This window comes from Saccopteryx bilineata, chromosome 4, assembly GCF_036850765.1.
Source record: "Saccopteryx bilineata isolate mSacBil1 chromosome 4, mSacBil1_pri_phased_curated, whole genome shotgun sequence".
Taxonomy (NCBI): domain Eukaryota; kingdom Metazoa; phylum Chordata; class Mammalia; order Chiroptera; family Emballonuridae; genus Saccopteryx; species Saccopteryx bilineata.
Window position 1 is genome coordinate 164,061,550 of NC_089493.1, and position 24,982 is coordinate 164,086,531.

At 43.8% G+C, this 24,982-nt stretch overlaps 1 protein-coding gene, 1 non-coding gene and 1 pseudogene across 3 annotated transcripts in view; 1 reads left to right on the forward strand and 2 right to left on the reverse strand.

The window, feature by feature from the left end:
• CTNNA1 (catenin alpha 1) overlaps positions 1–24,982 on the forward strand; it is a 236,885-nt gene that overhangs the window by 1,804 nt on the left and 210,099 nt on the right. The window lies entirely within an intron of this gene.
• Positions 1,470–1,545, reverse strand: TRNAS-GGA (transfer RNA serine (anticodon GGA)). Its single transcript has one exon. It is a non-coding gene; the product is annotated as a tRNA-Ser (tRNA).
• On the reverse strand, positions 12,207–18,287 carry LOC136335589 (large ribosomal subunit protein uL4-like; annotated as a pseudogene).

The window sequence follows — 24,982 nt, forward strand, 5'->3', positions numbered from 1 at the left end:
TAACATCTCATTCCATACATTGACGTAGAGATCAGGGTATCTTCTTTGTCCAAGTTGAGGATCACTTCTCTGCACAGTCTTCCTGTCATCGAACTTATGTGCTAAAGTCCAAGCTTTTATTTTAAGTGCAAGTCTTCTCAGACCCCATGGTCACCTGTGTGCCAGAGAGCTAATTGTGTGTTCCAGGGGCTTTTCATACTCAACATGTCCCAAATGAGATTGGAAACCTAAATCAGAGGTGGTGATCAGCAGTAACTGCCAGGGTCCTGGAATTTGTTTGAGAAAGTAAGGAGTACAAGAGTATGAGACTTGACAGGTCTGGTTGTTAGGGGTGGTAGTATGTGTGTGACTAGACAGAGGGAACAGGTCCTCTGCTGTGTAAAAGTCCTTAGACAGGAGAGAACTCCATGTGCTTAGAGAGCTAAGACCTGTGTAGCTTGAATACTTTTGGAGTGGGGAGAGGCTTCACATGAGATTGTCAGGAAATGCTAGGTCACATGTTTTGGATTTTGTTCTAAGAGCTCTAAGAAGCCATTGTAGGAGTTTCAGGATCTGATTTCCTTTTTAAGAAGATCACTTTGTTAGTGCTTGAGGGCCTGTGTTTGTGTACAAGTAGAAGTAGGGAGTTGAATTAGGAAGATGAGTATGTTGCAGATGAAAGAGCTGTAATTTGGAGAAATGAGACAGGGCTTAAATATGGATTGGATAGGTTTATCTATAACCTCAGTGATGCTCCCGGCAGGAATACAGCCCCTCTCCCATTTATATTCTATCGCCTCAAGTGAGAGATGGGATGGTGTGGTAGACTTCGGCATGCACCCCAACAACCCCCAACTGGAGCAGATGCTTGAATCAATTGAGCTATCCTCAGTGCCCAGGGCTGAGGCTTGAACCAGTTGAGCCATTGGCTGGGGAAGGGGAAGAGGGAGAAAAAGGGAAAAAAGAGAGGAGAGGAGCAGATGATCGCTTCTCATGTGTGTCCTGATTGGGAATTGAACCCAGGACCTCCATACACCGGGCTTATGTGCTATCCACTGAGTCACCTGGCCAGGGCTTCATTGCTCAGATTAGCACCTGACTTTCCAGTAGCAAACCTCTTCTTACTGGATGGTGTATTCCATTGTACTATACTATTATTATTATTATTATTATTTATTTATTTATTTTTTTCCTGAAGTTGGAAACGGGGAGGCAGTCAGACAGACTTCCGCATGCGCCCGACCGGGATCCACCCGGCACGCCCACCAGGGGGCAATGCTCTGCCCCTCTGGGGATTCGCTCTGTTGCGACCAGAGCCGTTCTAGCGCCTGAGGCAGAGGCCATGGAGCCATCCCCAGCGCCCGGGCCATCTTTGCTCTACGCCCGGGCCATCTTTGCTCTAATGGAGCCTTGACTGCTGGAGGGGAAGAGAGAGACAGAGAGGAAGGAGAGGGGGAGGGGTGGAGAAGCAGATGGGTGCCTCTCCTATGTGCCCTGGCCGGGAATCGAACCCGGGACTTCCGCATTCCAGGCCGACGCTCTACCACTGAGCCAACCGGCCAGGGCTGTACTATACTATTATTGATGTCCCTGTTTGCTTTTTCTGGTACAAAGTGAAACTGCGAGCTTCTTGAAGACAGGGATGGATAGTCTTAGCATTTGACATGGTACCTGGTATGGAGGGCAAATTACAGTAGATGCTTTGTTGAGTAGAAGAAGAAAGGGTCTTTTCTGTTTGGAGTCTAGCTTGTTGGTGGAACTGTTACATATGAAGAAACAAATTATGTTGGACCTTGGATACCAAATCTATTTTATTCTTCCATCCTTTTTATATAAAAGTATCTTTAAAATTAATTATTACTATATTTTGTGACAGAGAGAGACAGAGGGACAGACAGGAAGGGCTCTCCCTTGATGTGAAGCATCAAGTCTTCGTTGCATCACCTTAGTTGTTCATTGATTGCTTCTCATATGTACCTTGACGGGGGTGGGATGGGGGGCTACAGCAGAGGGGCTACAGAGAGTGACTCCTTGCTTAAGCCACCGACCTTGGGCTCAAGCCAGTGACCTGGGGCTTCAAGCCAGAGACCTTTAGGCTCAAGCTAGCAACCATGGGGTCATGTCTATGATCCCACACTCAAGCCAGAGAGACTTTGCACTCAAGTTGGTGACCTTGGGATTTTGAACCTGAGTCCTCTGTATCCCAGTCTGATGCTCTATCCACTGCGCCACTGCCTGGTCAGGCTAAATTTTTAATTGATTTTAGAGAGAGAGAAAGTGAAGAGAGAAACTGAGTTATTGTTTTTCACTTATTTATGCATTCATTTGTTGTTTCTTGTATGTGCTCTGACCAGGGATTACATTCACAGTGGGATGACTCTCTAACTAGGTGATTATGCAAATGTATGCAATGCCAGCTTTTTATTTCATTGATGAAAATACACTATACAAAAGGCTGAAAGTACTGGAGTAGCTGCATGTTCCTTGATCTTGAAAGTGTGCATCCTGCAATTTCCCAGTCCTTGCAATGCCCCTGCAACAGGATTTGCCCGAATGTGAAGCCTGGAGAGCCATAGGACGCCTTGACGCTAGTCAAACACAGACAACAGTGGCAACAGCACTTGGAACATCCCACAGTGTGATTAGCAGACTGTGGAATCACTTTCAGGAGACTGGCACAGTACGAAGAAGACGAGGGCAGTGTCGCCCATGGGCCATAACAGAAAGATGACTGCTTCCTGACCTTATTGGCAAAGAGGAACAGGCACAGCAATGCAACAGAGCTGCAGGGGCTGTTTCTTGATGCCACTAGACAACCAGTATGCACCCAAACCATACGAAATCAGCTCCATTGTGTTGGACTGCATGCCCAGCGACCAGTGGTGTGCATTCCATTGTCTGCTGAACACCGTAGAAGGTGGACTGATGAACATCATCATTGGACCTGTGATGAGTGGTCAACTGTCCTCTTTGATGAGTCATGGTTCATTCTGCAGCCTGACAATCATCATGTCCTGATTTGACCTGAACGAGTTACACTGGAGAATACATGTTTAATGCAAGAAAAAGACTCCTTCAGTGGTGGTACAATCATGGTGTGGGCTGGCGTCAGCATTGGTGGTTGCACTGACCACCATATCAGAAACAGATCGCTGACTGCTGTCAGATATCGAGGTCAGGCTCCCTATAGTGATACCCTATGCTGGGGCAGTTGGAAACAATTTTCTCTTCATGGATGATAATACAAGGCCCCACTGTGCGTATCTCATCAACAACATGCTTCAGGAGGCAGGAATTGAATGCATGAACTGGCCTTCACGTTCTCCAGACCTGAATCCCACTGAACATGCTTGGGATGCACTGGGAAGACATCTGGCAAACTGTTCAATGCCTCCCACAACACTTCTTGAGCTGGAAGTTGCCCTGGAGCAAGAGTGGCAGAGGATCCCACAAGAACTGCTGGACCATCTGATCCTGTCTATGCCCCCCTGCTGTCAGTGTGTTTTGGCAGTCTTGGGTGACCATATACCCTACTGAACAGTCAATGTGTGGCACTCTCGTCCAGTTCAACATGCTTCTGTTAACCCCCACCAATATGTCACTTACTACTCAATCACGATAATTGAGTTTGAATCTCATTTGCATAATTGAACAACTTTCTTTGACTTGTCATTTGCTTTTCTGATGTTTAATAAAAAAAGTCAAATGCTTTTTTTATCGCTTCATATTCATTTTGAAATATCCCCTAATTTTTGTGAGCAGTGCACAAGGCCAGAGTTCATTCTTACTTTCTACTCAGATCTCATCAGAGGTGAAATCTTCGCTCTCTGGTCTGTATCTTATGTATACATTCTTTTATTCTATTCTCTATACTTTTACTATAGATTATTCTCTTATCTTTGAACCCTGAAACTATTATCTGGATATATTGTTCTGATTGTATAGTTGCCTTTTCCATATTGTTTTCTTTGGAGCACTCTTCTCTCATTTGACAACCTTATTCTTTAAAATTTACCTTAGACATCACTGCCTCTGGGTTTTTCCTTGGATTTCAGTGCTTCTTGGGTACCTTGTACAAATTCTGTGGTTACATCTTTCCTTCTTTTTTTTAAACGAGAGAAAGAGGAACAAATAGGGACAGACAGGCAGGAAGGAAGAGAGATGAGAAGCATCAGTTCTTCATTGCGGCACCTTAGTTCTTCATTGATTGCTTTCTCACATGTGCCTTGATGGGGGTGGGGATTACAGCAGAGCGAGTGACCCCTTGCTCAAGCCAGTGACCTTTAGGCTCAAGCCAGCGACCCTCTGCTTAAGCTGGTGAGCCTGTGCTCAAGCCAGTGACCTCGGTTTCAAACCTGGGTCCTCTGTGTCCCAGTCCGACTCTCTATCTACTGTGCCACCCTCTGGTCAAGCCAACACTTATTTTTTGAAATAAAAATCTTAATGGATGTGAGGTGGTAGTTCATTGTGGTTTTGATTTACCTTTCTCTAGTGATTAGTGATGTTGAGCATCATTTTTTCTTTTTAACAAAAAAGTTTTTTTTCAAAAAAATTTTATTTTTTAGTGAGAGACAGGGAGGCAGAGACAGACTCCCGCTGTGTCCCCACCAGGATCCACTTGGCGAGCCCACTAGGGGGCGATGATGTGCCCATCTGTGCCAAGTTTTCTTTTTCTTTTTATAAATAAATTTTTATTTTAATGGTGTGACATCAATAAATCAGTGTACATATATTCAAAGAAAACATGTCCAGGTTATCTTGTCATTCAATTCTGTTGCATACCCATCACCCAAAGCCAGATTGTCCCCCGTCACCTATCTAGTTTTCTTTGTGCCTCTCCCCCACCCCCTCCCTCCTTCCCTCCCCCCGCCCCCCGTAACCACCACACTCTTGTCCATGTCTCTTAGTTTCGTTTTTATGTCCCACCAATGTATGGAATCCTGCAGTTCTTGTTTTTTTTCTGATTTACTTATTTCACTCCGTATAATGTTATCAAGATCTCACCATTTTGTTGTAAGTCAGCGGTTCTCAACCTGTGGCTTGCGACCCCAGTGGGGGTCAAACGACCAAAACACAGGGGTCCGTTTTGGTCATTCGACCCCCGCCGGGGTTGCGAGCCACAGGTTGAGAACTGCTGTTGTAAGTGATCCGATGTCATCATTTCTTATGGCTGAATAGTATACCATGGTGTATATGTGCCACATATTCTTTTTTTTTTTTTTCTTTTATTTAAAATATATTTTTTTAATTTTTATTTATTTATTTATTCATTTTAGAGAGGAGAGAGAGAGGGGGAGAGAGAGAGACAGAGAGGAGAGAGAGACAGGGGGGAAGAGCTGGAAGCATCAACTCCCATATGTGCCTTGACCAGGCAAGCCCAGGGTTTTTGAACCGGCGACCTCAGCATTTCCAGGTCGATGCTTTATCCACTGCGCCACCACAGGTCAGGCTGTGCCACATATTCTTTATCTAGTCTTCTATTTTTTAAAAATTTTTTTTATTTTTTTTTACAGTGATTAAAGCCTTTAAGCAAACTCTTGGCCAGTACAGCAAGAATCCATAAAAGAGTAGTGTCCTTAACATGCTCACCAAGTCCAAGTTGGCCCCAACACCATGCCAAATCCCTGAAAAATGTAACCCAACCCCAGTTCAGTCTGTTAGGAGTTGTCACAAGGAGCAGGAGGAGTCCAGGAAAAGTCCACATCCAGGAAAAGTCCGCACGGCGCTGGAATTGTCACAATTCTATACTTTGCAGCTCACGTCCAAGTCCCAGTGACCACTGCTTCTAGCTGGTAATGATTCAGGTAGACTGGAAAAGCCATCTGCAGCATGTGTGGAGATGGAACTTCTGTTCTCCTCTGCCTGGAGAGATGAGACCAGGTTGCTTTTCCCTGGAGCTCTGCGACTGTGGTGTGGTAAAGAGAACCTTAGGATACACTAAGCTGGTTGGCAAAGGTAGATTCATAATAGAAGTTGGCAAAAAGGGGGAAAGAGAGCTCTTAAATTAGGAGTAGGTTCCAGCCTGATATATGAGTGGGGCATTGAGGTAGGAGGAATAAAGGAAACACTATATATTAAACAAAGCAGCAGAAAATAGGACTATCAACACTCACAACAGAGATCTTCAAAGGAAGAATAAAAAACCTGACTATTCAGGCAAGACATAGTTAAGCGGCCCTTGTGCAAATGAGATCAGTTTACCTGCTTCTTGGAAGAAATACCCTAGGCTCGTCTACCGTGTCTTAGATGGGGCCGACGGCCCTGGGCACCTTCAGCCTTCGGTGGCAAACCCCAGCATTCTGGGCAAGGTTAGGTCATAGGTGGCTAGAGCAGGGCTGGAAGAGACTGAACCCTCCCTTAGAGGAGTGAGGGGGAAGCCTACCTTCCAGTGTCCCTGTTTCCTCACAGCAGAGGCATGTAAGTCTGGCTGGCTTTAGCTCAATGACTTTCCTTTCCACTATTGAAGCAGGACCCAGGTGGCATCCTATGAGACCCCTTTGGGGCATTGGAGCCTTTAAGGGCATATCCTAAAAGCTGGTAGTTCCCCTGATCTCTATTGGGCTTTTTCTGCCTCTTGGTATCTTAAAAGCCATGCTCAGAAGATCTTGCTGAGGGGTTTGAGGATCCCCATCCGCCTATATAAATCTTTTCCATATATCGAGCTATTTGGAAAAAGACAAAACAGTGTTATTAGCTGGATCAAATAAAGAAGGTAGTAGTTTGCAGGAGAAAAAGATTTGGCATCTCCTGTTCATCAGCATTCAAAAGAAATTTAAAAAATTTTAAAGTAAAAAGCATGATATGGTAGACCCGTAGGAGTTCCAGGATATGACTACTCCCTTTTAAATTTTTTTAAATTGACCTTAAAATATTTGCTGGGTACACTTTAATAATACCTTAACTTTAAGGATTGTAAGAATGATAAAATACAGTAAATGCTTTTGCTCCATATGTAGGAGCATTTTCAGTTTAACCAGTTTAGGAAATCTGATAATAGAACAGTGCATTCAGACAATGAGCTATAACATGCTTACAGCCTTTCCTGTTCTGACAGAGGTTACTATAAATCCAGAATATGTATCCATTGTAACATGGACATAAGACTGTTTGCCAAATGAAGGTATATGAGTAACATCCATTTGCCAAAGTTGTCCTGGTAGGGGTCCTTGAGGGCTAACTCCAAATAAAGGGGCAGATTGTAGTATAGGACCCCTTGGACAGGATTTCCCAATCTGCCGTGCTGCTTCCCGAGAAAGTTGAAACTGTTTACACAGGGCTGCAGTGTTCTGGTGATGAATAGTATGAGACTGAATTGCTCGATCTGTCATGGTTGCTCCAAATAATTTTCTTTTGGGTAGCTTGATCAACAAGGGCATTCCTAGGCCCTGGCTGGTTGGCTCAGTGGTAGAGCGTCGGCCTGGTGTGCAGGAGTCCCGGGTTCAATTCCCGGCCAGAGCACACAGAAGAAGCGCCCATCTGCCTCTCCACCCCTCCCCCTCCCCTTCCTCTCTCTCTCTCTCCCCTCCTCTCCCGCAGCCGAGGCTCCCCCCGGAGCAAAGTTGGCCCGGTGCTAAGGATGGCCCTGTGGCTTCTGCCTCAGGTGCTAGAATGGCTCTGGTTGCAACAGAGCAACACCCCAGATGGGCAGAGCATCCCCCCTGGTAGGGGTGCCTGGTGGATCCCGGTCGGGAGCATGCGGGAGTCTGTCTGACTGCCTCCCCGTTTCCAACTTCAGAAAAATACACACACACACACACACACACACACACACACACACAGAAACGAAAAAAGGGCATTCCCTTTGCTAAAGCTCCAGGGAGCATGGAGTGAGCTCATGTATGTCCTATAAAACATGGAGCTCTATGTTGACATACAAGTCTTTGAAGAAGGTCAGTAACTGCTGAAATAGTTCATCAGCATTTGTCCCTAAGACAGCAGTCTTTATTGTGGAAACATCATAAGTAAATATTTGCTGTCTGTATATAGATTAAAGGGGGAATATGGCAAATGCTGAAAAGCCATGATAATGGCATATAACTCTAGACTTTGAACTGATTTTAAGTTGACAGTTTCAGTATAAAGTTGTCCATTGATTTGCAAGAGCGACTTGCCATTTAGTGGGAGTTTCCCAGAGCCATTGATGTTGATCCTTTGAAAAAAGGAACAACAATAATTTTGAGGCTCAAAACCTATAAGCTGTAAGGGTCGCCTATGCCCCTTGATAATCCAGGAGGCAACAAGATCAAATTATGGAAGTGTTTTCCATGGGCAATTAGATGGTTCAATGTGCCCAAGCTGTAGCTGCTCTTGTACCAATTGAGCAGCTGCCCTAAGTTTCTCCTGAGAAAGGGGCCGTTGGCCTACCCATACAGGATTATCTGATTTACAAGTAATTGGGTCTGCACAATGCATTATTGAGGTAGCAGGAGCTACCAAGGCCCGTATGCTAAATTTTGATATCCTAATCCACACCTTCTGGTATTGGGTGCCACTTCTATGGGGGTGAGAATTCCTCACTGTTCTTTCTCTGATCCCTTGGTGGGCAAAAATCCCTGATCAAGTATCTGAGTACTGACTAAACCATTAGGACTGACAAGCAATGCTCCCATATTTTTCAAAACCTCTCTACCCCACAAATTAACTGGCCATCCAGGGAGCACATAAGGCTTAAAAAATCCAGAATGACCTTCTTAATCTTCCCAATGTAGAAAACTAGAACTTTGTTGAGGGGATTTACTCTGCCCTATACCTCGTAATTCTGTGGTTGCTGCATGAGTGGGCCAGGAAGGAGGCCAATGTAGCTTAGCAATAACAGATACATCAGCTCCAGTATCTAAAAGTCCTTTAAATTTATGCTCATGTGTTGTTAGTTCCATTTCAGGGCGTTCCTGACCCTTTTTTTTTTTTTTTTTAAATCCAATTGGCAAAATCAGAGGAGCCAAATCACCAATTTGCTTGGGGCCCCTTTTGCAGGATGTGGCCTGAGAAGCAGAATTAGCATCCTTATACTGTTCTTCTAACTGCCTGAATTAGCCTTGAGACACACAAATTTTCTTTTTTTTTTTTTAAATTTTTTTTATTTTTTATTTTTCAAATTTTCTTTTTAATTGATTAATTTTACAGAGATAGAGGGAGAGAGAGAAGCATTTATTTATTTATCTATATCTATCTATTTATTTATTTTAGACAGGAAAGGAGAGATAGGAGAAGCATTAACTCATAGTTGTGCCACCTTAGTTGCTCACTGATTTCTTTCTTTTTTTTTTCTTTTTTTTTTACAGAGGCAGAGATAGACAGGGACAGACAGACAGGAACGGAGAGAGATGAGAAGCATCAATCATCAGTTTCTCGTTGCGCGTTGCGACTTCTTAGTTGTTCATTGATTGCTTTCTCACATGTGCCTTGACCGTGGGCCTTCAGCAGACCGAGTAATCCCCTGCTGGAGCCAGCGACCTTGGGTCCAAGCTGGTGAGCTCTTTGCTCAAGCCAGATGAGCCCGCGCTCAAGCTGGCGACCTTGGGGTCTCGAACCTGGGTCCTTCCGCATCCCAGTCCGACGCTCTATCCACTGTGCCACCACCTGGTCAGGCTGATTTCTTTCTTATATGTACCTTGATTGGGGGGCTCCAGCCAAGCCAGTGACCCGTTGCTCGAGCCAGCTACTTTGAGCCTCAAGCCAGCGACCATGGGTCATGTCTGTGAGCCCTTGTTCAATCTCGGGGATTCAAACCTGGGTCCTCAGCGGCCCAGCCTACAATCTCTCCATTGTGCCACTGCCTGGTCAGGCAGTATTTATTTGTTGTTCCACTTAGATAGGTGTTCATTGGTCACATCTCATTTGTGCCTTGACCAGAGATCAAACCTACAACCTCTATGTTTTGGGATAATGTTTAACTGCCTTAGCCAATCGGCCAGGGCAAACGTCTTTTAATTTGATTATTGGTCATTTGTATATTTTCTTTAAGAAATCTCTTTTAAAGTCCTTTCCCTAATTTATTTATTTTTATTTTTTAGAGAGAGCAAGGGAGAAGCAGGAAGGGAGAGAGAGAGAGGGAGGTGAGAGAGTGAGAAGCATCAACTCATAGTTGCTTCATTTTAGTTTTTCATTGATTGCTTCTCATACATGCCTTGACTGGGGTGGGCTCTAGCCGAACCAGTGATCCCTGCTCAAGCCATGACCTTGGGATCATGTAAGTGATTCTGCTCTCAAGCAGGTGACTTTGGGGTTTCGTACCTGGGTGGGACCTCAGTTTTCCAGATCGATGTTCTATCTATTGTGCCACCGCAGGTCAGGCTCCTTTGCCTATTTTAATCAGGTAGTTTTTTGTGTGTGTGTTTTATTTTATTATTTTTTTACAGAGAGAGAGAGAGAGAGAGAGGGATAGATAGGGACAGACAGACAGGAACGGAGAGAGAGAGATGAGAAGCATCAATTATCAGTGTTTCATTGCAACACCTTAGTTGTTCATTGACTGCTTTCTCATATGTGCCTTGACTGTGGGTCTTCAGCAGACCAAGGAACCCCTTGCTCAAGCCAGCGACCTTGGGTCCAAGCTGGTGAGCTTTGCTCAAACCAGATGAGCCCGTGCTCAAGCTTGCGACCTCGGGGTCTTGAACCTGGATCCTCCGCATCCCAGTCCAACACTCTATCCACTGCGCGCCACCACCTGGTCAGGCTGTGTGTGTGTGTGTGTGTGTGTGTGTGTGTTAGAAAGGAAGAGAGATAGGAGGGGGGAGAGATGAAAAGTATCAACTTGTAGTTGTGACACTTTAGTTGTTTACTGGTTGCTTCTAGATGTGCCTTGATGAGGGGTTGGGGAGGTGGTGAGGCCTCTAGCTAAGTCAGTGACACCTTGCTCAAGCCAGCAACCATAGCGGTCATGTTGACCCAAGCCAGTGGCCTTGGGGTTTTGAACTTGCTACCTCAGTGAGGCTCTATCCACTGTGCTACTACTCTTGGCCAGGCTTTTTTTTGTGTTTTGTCAGAGTTCTTTAAATAGTCTGGATATCAATCCCTTATCATATATGATTTGCAAATACTTTCCCCCATTTATACAGGTTGTTTTTTTACCCTGTTGATAATGTTCTTTGATGCATAAAAGTTTTACATTTTGATAAGTCCAGTTTATCTATTTTTTCCTTTCTTGCTTGTGGTTTTGGTGTTATAGCTAAGAAAACATTGCCATATTCAATATCGTAGAGCTTTTCTCCTGTATTTTTCCCTTCTCAGCTGAACTGTGGATACCTTGAGAGAGGGAATTAGGTTCCTTTTGGGCCACATTACCCTCCAGCACAGTGAACATATGGGTGAGCAAGGAAGACTTGGGGAGAGAACTTTTAAAAAATGAAATTCTTAAAAAAAAAAAATTCTTAACAGGTCATAGTAAACAATAAAGAGTTGTGTGGTGGGATGATTTCTGCTATTGCTAATTTGTCATTGATTATATGTCTATTATATATGGAATGGTGATAATGGGCTTTATAGAGTTTTAAAATTTTTAAGTCCCAGCCCAAGAGTTTGAGTATGTGTAATGAATTAGATGATAAAGGAGGTTTGTTTTTTTTTTAGCCTCTAATGTGATAAAATGCTAGGTTATTTTTAGTTACGGAGTATTGGACAGGACAAGTTTTTATCAATATTAAGTGGGTTGGCCCTGGCCGGATAGCTTGATTGGTTAGAGCATTCTCCTGATATGCAGAGGTTACTACTGGTTTGTTTCTGGGTTAGGGCTTGAGTACTAAGCTATGTTAGCTGTTTGAGGCCGATGTGCTCCGACCAGCTGAGCTATCCTCAGCACTCGGGGACAAGTCTTTTTGTTTTAAAGTTCATTCACATTACCTAGAGATTAAATATGTTAATATTTTGGTGTATCTCCTCTAATCTTTTTTTTTCTGGGCGTGTATACTGATTATACATACCTTTTGTAAAAACTAGATTTTACCTTATATGCTCTTTTGTAATCTACTGTTCACTGATCATAACTTTAACATTTTCCCCATTAGTAGCATAAGATTAACCTTTATGTACCACCGAGAAAAAAGAAACACTGCCAATAAACTAGGAAATGCCACCAATTATAAGACATATCCAGGAATGCCTATGCTTTAGAATTGATGAAATATGATTAATTGCACAATGCTAACATAGCTTTTTTTTTTTCTCTTTTGATCAGGGTTTTTTTTTCGTTTTTTTTTTTCCAGAATTAGCAGTCCAAAGTGATTTGACCGTTATGGAATAAACAAATTTAAGTTTATGTCACAGGCATCTTCTGTGGTGGATTTCTTTTCTGTGGGCTTCTTCTCAGCTATTGGTTTCTTGATAGCTGCAGCCTTTATATTTATTTTCTTTTAAGCGAGACAGAGACAGAGATGGAAAGGGAGAGAGATGAGAAGAATCAACTCTTAATCGTGGCACTTTAGTTGTTTATTGATTGCTTTCTCACATATTCCTTGACTGAGTTGAGTGGGGGCTCCAGCTGAGCCAGTGACCTTGGGTTTAAGTCAGCGACCTTGGGTTTCAAACCTTTTTACCAGGTTGATCCACTGCACCACCACTTGGTCAGGCTGCTGCAGCCTTTTATCCCACCAAAGGCTGCTTCGTAATGCCAACAGCTTTCTTTTCTTTCTTCTCTACCACAGGCTTTTTGCCTGGAACCCCCTTGTCATCTGGGTTGGTTTCTAGCACTGCTGCTGCTTTATCCTCCCAGAGCTTGTGATTCTTCGTCTGGCCAAGAACAGTGTTCTGTCACATGGTCTTTGCATATGCATGTAGTTCAACAAAATTCTCAGGTTTTTCAGTGGATTCTTCTTCAGGACTGATGAATTCTTCTTGCGTGGTTCTTGTGGTGCTCTTTGAATCTCTGGGCTTTTCAAGATTCTGCTGAGGTCTGTACTGAGCATCTTGTGCATGGGAAGGTTGTGGTTGCTCTTGAGGGAAGCAACTTTACACCAGGTGCCATTATAGATCATCTAACTTGCAGAAAGCACTTTCAGTCTAAATGCAGAAGTGACCCACATGCCCACTAGGAGCTAGTTTCAAAATGTTGTTTGCTCACATTAAGCAGAGTAATTCCAAGGATGTTTCTAAAGGCTTTGATACTGTTGTCCTCATTATAGATGATGCAGGGTCCCTTACAACTATGGTGGTTTGCCCTCGGTAACTTTCATTCACTGAGAGGCATAAACCTTTTTGCTATCATTTCAGGCCTTGGGTTTTTTTACTTTATTTTTTTTTAAATTTGATTTTGAGAGTACTTTAATTAAAGCTGGGGACATTGAAACAGGGAAGGGCTTAAATTAAAAGAAGCAACATGAGAGAGCCTAGGCAGTTCCTACTTTTTGCTCTGTAGAAACGTTAGAGGAAAGTAGTGAGCCTCAGTGGGGCTACTGTAAGCTCACTGGAGAGAGAGGGTTTTTGGAGAGAGGTTCATGGTGTAAGCCTGCGACGAGCTGCTGCTGCCTGTTGCTCCACTGGTGTCAAGTCTCCTGGAGACCCTTTGAGTTTGGGAAAGAAAAGTAAAGAGGCATGCCTGAGAATGAAGGAAGGTGTGCACGTGCTCCAGCGAGCACCTGCCTCCAGGCCTTAAGTTTCTTTCTCTTTATTTTTCAATTTTACTGATTTTAGAGAAGGGATTGGAGAGACAGAGAACAGAAGAACATCGATCTGTTCCTGTCTGTGCCCTGACTGGGGATTGAACCAGCAATCTCTGCACATCGGGGCAATACTCTAACCAACTCAACTGTTTGTCAGGGGCCAGGCCTTACATTTCTTTTCTTTTCTTTTTTTTTTAAGAGATGGGGCACAGACAGAAGGGAAGGGAATGAGATGAGAAGCATCAGTTCTTAGTTGTGGCACCTTAGTTGTTCATTGAATGCATTCTCATATTTGCCTTGATGGTGGGTGGTGGTCTCTAGCTGAGCCAGTGACCCCTTGCTCAAGCCAGTGACTATTGGCTGATGTCTGTGATCCCATGCTCAAACCAGTGACACAGCGTTCAAGCTGGTGAGCCCGCTCTCAAGCCCGTGACCTCTGGGTTTCAAACATGGGTCTTCTATGTCCCAGGCTGACTCTCTACCCACTATGCCACCGCCTGGTGAGGTGGCCTTATGTTTCTTAAGGAGTAAAGGAGCCCCCTTGGTTTTATTGTAGCCTTCAACTTTATCTTTAACCACCAAAGGAACTTCCTCAATATGATGACCTTTATTTTATTTTGTTTTTCCTAGAGAAACCTTTTATTTTTATTTTTATTTTTATTTTTATTTTTTTTCTGAAGCTGGAAATGGGGAGAGACAGTCAGATAGACTCCCGCATGCGCCCGACCGGGATCCACCCGGCACGCCCACCAGGGGCGATGCTCTGCCCCTCCGGGCGTCACTCTGCCTCGACCAGAGCCACTCTAGCGCCTGGGGCAGAGGCCAAGGAGCCATCCCCAGCGCCCGGGCCATCTTTGCTCCAGTGGAGCCTTGGCTGTGGGAGGGGAAGAGAGAGACAGAGAGGAAGGAGGGGGGGAGGTGGAGAAGCAGATGGGCACTTCTCCTATGTGCCCTGGCCGGGAATCGAACCTGGGTCCCCCCCATGCCAGGCCGACGCTCTACCACTGAGCCAACCGGCCAGGGCCGAGAAACCTTTTTTTTTAAAAAAGAATATTTATTGATTCTGCAGAGAGAGGAAAGAGAGAGGTGCGGGAACGAGAGGTATCAACTAGTTGCTTTACTTTAGTTGTTCACTGATTGCTTGTCATGTATGACTTAACTGGGCAAGCCCAGGTTTTCAAATTGACAACCTCAGCCTTCCTGGTCAATACTTCAGCCACTGCGCCACCAAAGGCCAGGCAAGAGAAACTTAAAAAATTTATTTTAAAAAATTTAAATTGATTTGAGAGAGAGAGAGAAATACTGACTTATTATACTTATATATGCATTCATTGGTTGATTCTTGTAGGTGCCCTGACTGAGGGCTGAACCTGCAATCTTGACTAGTTGGGACAATGCTCTAACCAAGTGAGCTACCTGGCCAAGGCTAATATGATGACCTTTAGACGTGACCAGTACTGGTAAGGCCAAGACAGCCAGGGTAGAGCAGATGGCATATTGCTTCTGTGTTGTGTTCACTCTGCTATGCCAATGGTGCCAGGTTTTGGTTGGTGCAAACATGTGGCCTCTATGACACATATTTCCAAAAGCATCCTGGCCAGACGATGAGTTTCACCAGTTTGAAATCTGGGAATTCAAGCTATAGCTCAGCCAGTACCCCGAGACTCAACATTGGTTTTGATGACCTGCCAATTCACTGATAGCATAGGGCTGTTTGTTGTTTCTGTGCAAATTGGTGTGAAAAAAATTCACAACATCTGGTCGAACGGAAGACTTGAATGCAACAGGCAAAGTGACAATTTTGCCAGCTTTTCCTTTTTTTGGAGTAGATGGATATTAGTGGATGAGCACATGCTATGGCGTGGAGAGGAGAAGATCACACTCCTCTCAACCTGGTGGCGCCCACAGAAAAGGTAACAGTATATCAATGACTCCCCTCCTATTCCATTATGTAGATTCTTTAATCAGTTGGACATTTATTTTGCTTCCAGAGCTGCTTTAGTTTATTACTAAATCTTTTGTCTATCCTTGATTATTTCTTTCTTTTTTTTTTTAACAGAGAGAGAGGAAGAGAGAGAGAGGGACAGATAGGGACACACAGACAGATAGGAAGGGAGAGAGATGAGAAGCATCAATTCTTTGTTGTGGCACCTTAGTTGTTCATTGATTGCTTTCTCATGTGCCTTCACCTAGGGGCTACAGCAGAACGAGTGACCCCTTGCTCAAGCAAGCGACCTTTGGGCTCAAGCCAGTGACCATAGGGTCATGTCTATGATCTCACGCTCCAGCCAGAGACCCTGTGCTCAATGCTCAAGCTGTGAGCCTGCGCTTGGGTTGATGAGCCCGCATTTAAGCTGGCAACCTGGGTCCTCTGTGTCCCAGATTGACGCTTTATCTACTGTGCCACCACTTGGCCAGGCTTTTGTTTTTTTTTTGTTTTTTTTTTTACTTTTTTCCAAAGCTGGAAACGGGGAGGTAGTCAGACAGACTCCCGCATGCGCCCGACCAGGATCCACCTGGCATGCCCACTAGGGGGCGATGCTCTGCCCCTCTGGGGCGTCGCTCTGTTGCATCCAGAGCCATTCTAGCACCTGAGGCAGAGGCCACAGAGCCATCCCCAGCGCCCGGGCCATCTTTGCTCCAATGGAGCCTTGGCTGCGGGAGGGGAAGAGAGAGACAGAGAGGAAGGAGAGGGGGAGGGGTGGAGAAGCAGATGGGCGCTTCTCCTTTGTGCCCTAGCCGGGAATCGAACCCGGGACTTCTGCACGCCAGGCTGACGCTCTACCACTGAGCCAACCGGCCAGGGCCGCTTTTGGTTTTTTGATTGTTCAATTTTAGGAGTTCTCTATTCTGGATATTAATCTCTTACCACATATATGATTTTCCCATAACCCTACTCTGGTTGCCTTTTCACTTTGTTGATGTCCTTTGATACTCAAATGTTTCTATTTTGATCAAGTCAAAAAACAGATATTTTGATATCTGTTTTTCTTTGGTTACCTATTTGAACCTTTGGTATTATAGTCAAGAAGTCATTGCCAAGACTGACCTGTGGTGGCACAGTGGATAAAGTGTTGGCCTGGAATGCTGAAGTCGCTGGTTCCAAAACTCCGACTTGCCCAGTTGAGGTTCCTGGTTCGAAACCCTGGGCTTGCCCGGTCAAGGCACATACAAGAACTATGAGTTGATGCTTCCCACCCCACTGCTCCAACCCCTTCTGCTCTAAAATCAGTAAATTAAAAAAAAAATCATTGCCAAATCCAATGTCATGAACCTTTTGCGCTGTGTTTTTTTCCAAGTGTTTCATTGTTTCATCTTCTAGTGATCTTTGATCCATTTTGAGTTGCCTTTTGTATATACTAGGTAATGGTTCAACTTCATCCTTTTACATGTGCATTTAGTTTTCTCAGCACCATTTGTTGAAAAGTCTACCCTTTCCTCATTGAATAATCTTAACACCCTTATCAAGAGTCATTTGACTATGTATATACCTACAAGTTGGTTTCTGGGTTCTCTTCAATTGTGTTGGTCTCTTTTTCTCTGTAGCATTACCCCACTGCAATTTTTATGTATTGATTCTTAGAGAGAGAGAAATACCAGCTTGTTGCTCCACTATTCATGCCATCATTGGTTAATTCTTGTATGTGCCCTGACCAAGGATTGAATCTGCAACCTCAGCATGTCGAGATGATGCTCCACCCAACTGAGTTACTCAGCCAGGGCCCACACTGATTTGATTATTGTAGTTTAAAGTAAGTTGATTAGTAGGCCAAATTAGTATTTGAAGCTGGTATATATTTTGTGTACACCTGTATTTAAATTCTTTGGTTTAGTTGTATGTACATGCTGTTGTGAAAATAAAACCCTTTACATTTTCTATAACGTGGAGGTGCTTGATTGTGGAGGTGCTTACGCACAACTGTTTGATTTTGTTAAAACTGAGAGTAGTACATCAGATTGAATTTAGCTGCATGTCAAAAGTGAAAAAAATAGTTAAAAATTAAATTCATTCAAAATGTATATTCTTTTTTTTTTTTTTTTTTTTAAAGTATCTTTTTTTTTTTTTTACTTTTATTTATTCACTTTAGAGAGGAGAGAGAGAGAGAGAGAGAGGAGAGAGAGACAGGGGGGAGGAGCTGGAAGCATCAACTCCCATATGTGCCTTGACCAGGCAAGCCCAGGGTTTCGAACCGGCGACCTCAGCATTTCCAGGTCGACGCTTTATCCACTGCGCCACCACAGGTCAGGCTCAAAATGTATATTCTTTGTTAGTGTCTGTAAATAAACAAATAGTGAAAAAAGTGGATTCAATTATCCTTTATGCTTTCCCTGCCCAAATAATTTTTTCCTCATGAGTGACTATGAAGCTACACCCTTAAAAAGACTTAGAGGAATTTTGATTGTACTGTATATATTGGAGGCTTTAAGTCTTAGTACCTTCTGTTTTCTCTTGTTAAACATATCAGGCATGAGTTTCAGCAGTTCTGAAAATCTGCCAAGGTGCCGGTGTGCTTGCTTCCAGACTTGGAAAGAGTTGCTTGTGCAGCTTGGTGGCCTGCTCAGCCCCCCGATGTGGATGTGGGTTGAGTGGGCCCAACACTGGTGAAATGGACAGTCTGGCTTGACTTGCCCAGTGTCATGCTGTTTGCTCACTTGCAAGAGCACTATACTAAATTTATCCATTATTGAAAGTTCAAAGTGTGCAGAAATAACCATGCTTCAAAATAAAACTTCAACATTGCCCTTTCTCTTTTGGAGCCTCTAAGTGTTCATTATTATTATTATTTTTTTAGTTTTTTTTTTTATAACTATCAAACTTTTCTTCTCCATGTACAAGCATGCCCCAACCCTATTTCTAATGGGGCTTGAAATTAGCATGCATTTCTATTTATTTGTTAATGGACTGTCATCTATCAACCCCACTTTTTGATTGGGATTTAATTTGTACTTTTTCACTAGCTGCAAATTTAGAGTAATACATATAATGTAAATACATTGAGAAAGGCAACTTCAAGTGTTATTCTAAATGTCTGTAGCAAAGATTTGATCATTTGGAACAAGTATTATATGGGTAAGTGTGATTTGATTTTTAAAATATTTTGTTATTGTATGTTCCCATTATAGTAAAAAAAGAGGGAATTATGGAAGTTATAGTTTTCATCTGTAAGATTTTTAAGACTTCGAAGGCTTTACAGAAAAAAACCCATTTGCATTAAAGTTCTGTAATGATTAATCCAATTTAATCTCAGTGTTAAATAGCTATCTTATTCATTAGTTGATAATTTATTTAAAATTTTTTTTTTGTATTTTTCTGAAGTGAGTAGTAGGGCGGGGCGGGGGGGGAGGCAGACAGACTCCTGCATACGCCTGACCAGGATCCACCGGCATGCCCACCATGGGGTGATGTTCGACCCATCTGGGGCAATGCTCTGTTGCAACCGGAGCAATTCTAGCACCTGAGGTGGAGACCATGGAGCCATCCTCAGCGCCCGGGCCAACTTTGCTCCAATGGAGCCTTGGCTGCAGGAGGGGAAGAGATAGAGAGAAAGGAGAGGGGGAAGGGGGCAGAAGCAGATGGGCCCCTCTCCTGTGTGCCTTGGCCAGGAATCTAACCTGGGACTTCCACATGCCAGGCTGATGCTCTACCACTTGAGCCAACCAGCCAGGGCTTAGTTGATAATTTAAAGGCTAATTCTTTCCAGGATTGTTTTGGCTATTCTATTTCATTATATTGAGCTGTAGATTTCCCTCATTTTCTTGTTCTGAGATTTTATTGTTAACTACTGTTACAAATAAGTAGATCATCAGTTGTAGTTTGAAAATGTTTTATTGCTATGGTTTATTTTATTTTGCTAGTATTTGACATTATGAGTTGAAAGTGTGGGTTTGAAGCCTGGTTAATTATCAAGTTACATAATTCTGTACTGGTTTATTAACCAGGTTAGACTGCAGACTGTTCTTGAAACAAAGTGTTGTCATAACTCAGAAAAATGCATTTGTTGTGGCCCATTTTTAGTGACATGAAGGATAGGAGTCTTTGTTAATTGTCCATTTGGCCTGTGCAGCTCCGATACCTGCTTTCTTTCCTAGCAAAGATGCATTGTTACTGTTCTCTCATGGTATATTATTTCATAATATTAAATATTTCAGTATTAATCAAGACTCTTAATCATGGTTTGTGATAAACAATAGTGCAATGAATAAGGCAGAAACTGAAAGGGTAAGTTACTCTTACTGATAGTCAGTGTTCATGGAGATTTTCTATTCCTGGGAATCTCTAAATCGGAAAAGGTTTCTTATAGTCATCCCTTATCATTTTCTTGCTTCCTTGGACCTGGGGTCATCATGTTCTCAGAAAAGCTCTGGACTGACTTTGAAGTGTATCTTTAGAAACCTGTCATTTTACGGAGAAGTCACTAAGTGAAATGTGAGCTTGATAGCTTGGAAGAAGGGGGAGATCCAGGGAAATGAAAGATGGCAGTCCTTGAGAGAAATTTAAGCTTCTTTAGGGTTATTAAGACAAGTGAAAGATGTAATGCTTTTTGGGTATCTTTATTGATTCAGGGTCTAAGGGAGTCCTTATTTGTTTATTTATTTATTTATTTGAGAGGTAGGGAGAGAGAGAGACAGGAACATTAATCTATCTGTTCCTGTATGTGCCCTGCCCGGGGATCGAACCAGCAACCTCTGTGCTTCAGGATGATGCTCCAGTCAACTGAGCTATCTGACAGGGCTTCATTTTTTAATTTATTGATTGATTTTTAGAGAGACAGAGAGGAAGGGAGAGAAACGGAAGGAGGAAGGGAAACATTCATTTGTTGTTCTACTCAGTCATGCATTCATTAGTTGCTTCCTGTGTGTGCCCTGTCTGGGGATCGAACCCGCAAATTTGTCATTTCAGGATGATGTTCTTAACCAACTGAGCTAACTGTCCAGGGCTAGGGTCTAAGGGAGTATTTAGTTTGCTGTATCCCAATTACAGTGGGAAGGGTTCAGTTGAATTCTATACATTTATTGTAAGTCTCCATTTCAAAGCAGGTGCAGGGTGGGGTGGGGGGCAATGTTAAGTATATACAAGTCGGCCCTGGCTGGTCGGATCAGTGGTAGAGCATTGGCCTGGTGTGTGGAAGTCCCAGGTTCAATTCTGATTAGGGCACACAGGAGAAGCAACCATCTGCTTCCCTACCCATTCCCCCCTCCCCCTCCCCTCCCCTTCCCCTTCCCCCTCCCCCTCCCCTTCCCCCTTCTCTCTCTCTTTCTCTCTTCTCCTCCAGTAGCCTTAGCTGGATTGATTTGAGTGCGTTGTCCCTGGGTGCTGAGAAAGGCTCCGTGGAGCATCCACCTCAGGAGATAAAAATAGCTCGGTTGCCAGCAGTGGGCATGGGCAAGGCATTGGTCTTGGGAGGATTCTGGTCAGGGCACATGCAGGAGTCTGTCTCTGTATCTCCCCTACTCTCACTTAAAAAAAAAACAAAACAAAAAAAGTAAAAAAAGAATATGCAGGTCATCATCACTGACCTTGAGGGATTTACAAACTAATGAGATTATTAGCCTTAGTAATATCACTGATAGGTAAGAATTAGCGATCTATATCTATTCTTGCTAATCTATAGTAAGTGAGAGACATTTCTTATTGCTTTCTATATGCTAGATGAAACCTAAAAGAGTCTAGTCAATTCAGTTAGTAGTTTATAGAATGTTATTAGATGAAAGTTACCATGCTCAAAAAAGCCGTGGTCCCTGTGCTCAAAGAGCTCTCAGTTTCATGGGAGATAGACACACTGATAGTGTTCTGTGGCAAGTGCTGTAAGAGAGATGAGATGCTTATAATGTGCTTTTTTGACTGGGGAACCCAGAAAAGAGGGAGCAGCTCTATCTGTGGGAGAAGAGGACACTTGTGACTCTTGAAGGAAGACAAAAAGTTGGGGAGGTTGCTTTGAGCAGGGGAAAGGGACTTCCCCGGTTTTTAGCCTTCACTATGGTAAGTGTAAGAGGTGGGTTTTATTTCAACCTGGAGACAGGCATGTGCACTGGAGAAGAGTTTTATGGAGTGAAGGCAGGTGATGAGGCTGACAGGCTAGTGCGGATCAGGTTTGTTTGGAGGAGTTTGGCTTCATTCTATCCGTGGAAACAATCCCAAGTTATTTTTCAGAGGGTAGTTGACCCTATGATGATGATAACTAGGACTGTTAAGAGAACTGGTAGGAGAAGACTCCTAGGTAATCTAAACCAGGACCAAGGCCAGAGCCTTGCTTGCGGGAAGGGTATGTAGAGTTACTTACTGAGGCACAGAGGAAGGGGAGGGAAGAGGAGGACAGGGGGTTCAAGACTTTTTTTTTTATTAGAGACACAGGAAGGGAGAGAGAGAGGGTGAGAAGTATCAGCTCGTAGTTGCTTTCACTTTAGTGTTGTGCATTGATTGCTTCTCGTACGTACTTTGTACTTTGACCAGGGCTAAGCCAGTGTCCTCTTGGGTCACGCCAGTAACCCTGGGCATTTCAAGCCCTTTGGGCTCAAGCTGGTGAGCTTTGGGATTGTGTGGATGATTCTCCTGCTCAAGCCAGTGACCCTGTGCTGATGAGCCCACACTCAGAGCTGTCGACTTAAAGGCTTTGAATCTGTAACCCCAGAGTTCTGCGTTGACGTGTCATCCACTGTACCGCCACCACTGGTCAGGCTAGGGTTTCTTTTTGTGGGACCTGCTTTGTTGGTGTTTTGGTCAGTGGAGGTGGGGAAGGTCACAGGGGAATAGATTGGAAGGGAGATGCTTGGTTTGGGGCCTGTGGAGTTTTGAGGAACTTAGCTCTGCAGTTGTGTGTGTGAAGTCCTTCAGATTGGGGAAATGCCATTCTGGCTAGGAAGGCGGTTGTTTTTTTAGCCTTCACTATGGTAAGTATAATAGGTGGGTTTTATTTCTTTTTTGGGCTATGTGTGGCGGTGGTGATTTAGGATTTTTTTTTTTTTTTTTGTATTTTTGTATTTTTCTGAAGCTGGAAACGGGGAGAGACAGTCAGACAGACTCCCGCATGCATACGCCCGACCGGGATCCACCCGGCACGCCCACCAGGGGCGAAGCTCTGCCCACCAGGGGGCGATGCTCTACCCCTCCAGGGCGTCGCTCTGCCGCGACCAGAGCCACTCTAGCGCCTGGGGCAGAGGCCAAGGAGCCATCCCCAGCGCCCGGGCCATCTTTGCTCCAATGGAACCTTGGCTGTGGGAGGGGAAGAGAGAGACAGAGGAAGGAGGGGGGTGGGGTGGAGAAGCAAATGGGCACTTCTCCTATGTGCCCTGGCCGGGAATCGAACCCGGGTCCCCCGCACGCCAGGCCGACGCTCTACCGCTGAGCCAACCGGCCAGGGCCTGATTCAGGGTTTTTTAAGTAACTAGTATAAATTGTAAGAATAGAATGGGTCAAAAGTATTATTTTCTTTTTTGTAAGAACAAGCATTGTTTGATTTTTTTTTTTTTTTTTTTTTTTTTTTTTGAGAGGAAGGGGTGATAGACTTCTATATATACCCTGACCAGGATCCACCTCGCAAGCCCGGTCTGGGGCCGGTGATCAAATCAGCTGAGCCGCTGGCTGTGAGAGGGGAAGAGAGCGATGGTCACTACTCGTGTGTGTCCTGACTGGGGATTGAACCCAGGACATCTGCATGCCAGACCAACACTGTATCCACTGAGCCAACCAGCCAGGGCCTGTTTGACTAAAAAAAATTTTTTTAATTGCTCTTTAGAGAGAGAGAGAGAGAGAAACCGATTTGTTGTTCCACCTATTCATGCACTCATCGGTTGACTCTTGTCTATGCCCTGATTGGGGATTGAACCCATAACCTTGACATGTCTGGATGATACTTGAACCAACTGAGCTAACCAGACAGGGAGGGTCCAAAGTATTTTTAAGTTAGGAAGGATAAAAGTCTAAACCTATAATGCTTTCTTTTTTGCTTATCTTTCAGTCTTTTCATTTCACTCATCTTTTTTCATTCACATTTGTGGTTCTTGGAATGTGCCAAAGTTCTCTGGTGCCATTGTCCTTTTGCAGAACCTGAAGCCACTGCTTCCCACTCCCTTCTAGTACTTTGACTCCTCAGTGAGGACTCCCTGGCAAGTTGGGGACTCTTACCTGGGTGCTCTTCTTTTGCACTGATGGAGCAATTTACAACTTTGTAATTTTTGTTGTAACTATTTTTTTTATCTAGACTGTGAGCATTTCCCCCCAAGTTTGAAAAAATCTTTAACTACAGTATATAGAAAAGTTGGAAGGGTAATAATACAGTGAACACTTAATTCATCAATTTGTTACCAGAAAGGGGACCTGGCCCTTTGGGTCCGCTTAGGGCTAGCTGGTAGTGTGTGGGTTCTTGAGTTTGTGCAGGAAAAATGTCACAGTGAGTCCAAGTGATTTTTAGAGTATGTTTATTAAAGTTGGAGACAGTGAATAGGAAGGGCCTAGAATAGAAGAAGCAACAGTAGAGCCTAGGCCGGCTGCTGTGGCTCTCTGGAAATGATACAGGAAAGAAATAAGCCTAGTAGGGCTGCTTTGGCTCACTGAGAAGTCAGAGAAAAGGGGGCTTCAGAGATAGTTTCAGGGGATTAGCCTGGGGTGGACTGCCGCTGCTCATTGCTTCCCTTGTTGCAAATCTGTTGGGGACCCTTAAAGTTTAGGAGATACACACCTATAGGGGAAGAAAAAGAGGAGGAGGAGGAAGGGAAAGGGAGGTGTGCTTCCTGGAGGGAGAGAGTGCTGGGATCTTTGTTTTGAGGGCTTTTAAAGACTGGGAGTTTAGGAAAGGATTTCAATACAATATTCATCAGCTTTTCCAGATGTGCCCTTTCAGGGTTGTGCTCTCTATTAATTGGTCAGCCCCATGACAGGGGGTCATTAGTCATTGCTGCTGGTCCTGGTTTTGCTGCTTTTCTGGGCCTAAAGCTAAAATACAACTGAGGCCTAGATGTTATATTTAGAGATGTGACCTTCAATATCTGGCCAGTTTGTTCAGCTGTTTATCTCAGTTTCCACATTCTACTTGGCAAGGAATTTTCCTAGCTTCACACTATCCTGTCTCAAATTCTCCTAGATTCACCAATTACTAACATTTTTAAATTTGTTCAATTTTTCTATATAAACACTTTTCTGAGGCATTTGAAAGTAAACTCTAGATATTGGGTAAACCTTTAGGTTCTTCAGCTTATAACTCCTAAGGAAAATGACATTGACCATATATAACTACAATATCACACAGGAAACTTTACATTGATAAACATTAGTCAATTCCTTTTAAAAAGTGGTTGTCTCTGCCTGGGCACTTGTGGTAAATACAGATTTTTATATCCTACCCTATACCTGCTGAATCAGAATATGCCTTTTAACAGATTTCAGAGGTATTGTTCTCATGCAGCCCATATTCATA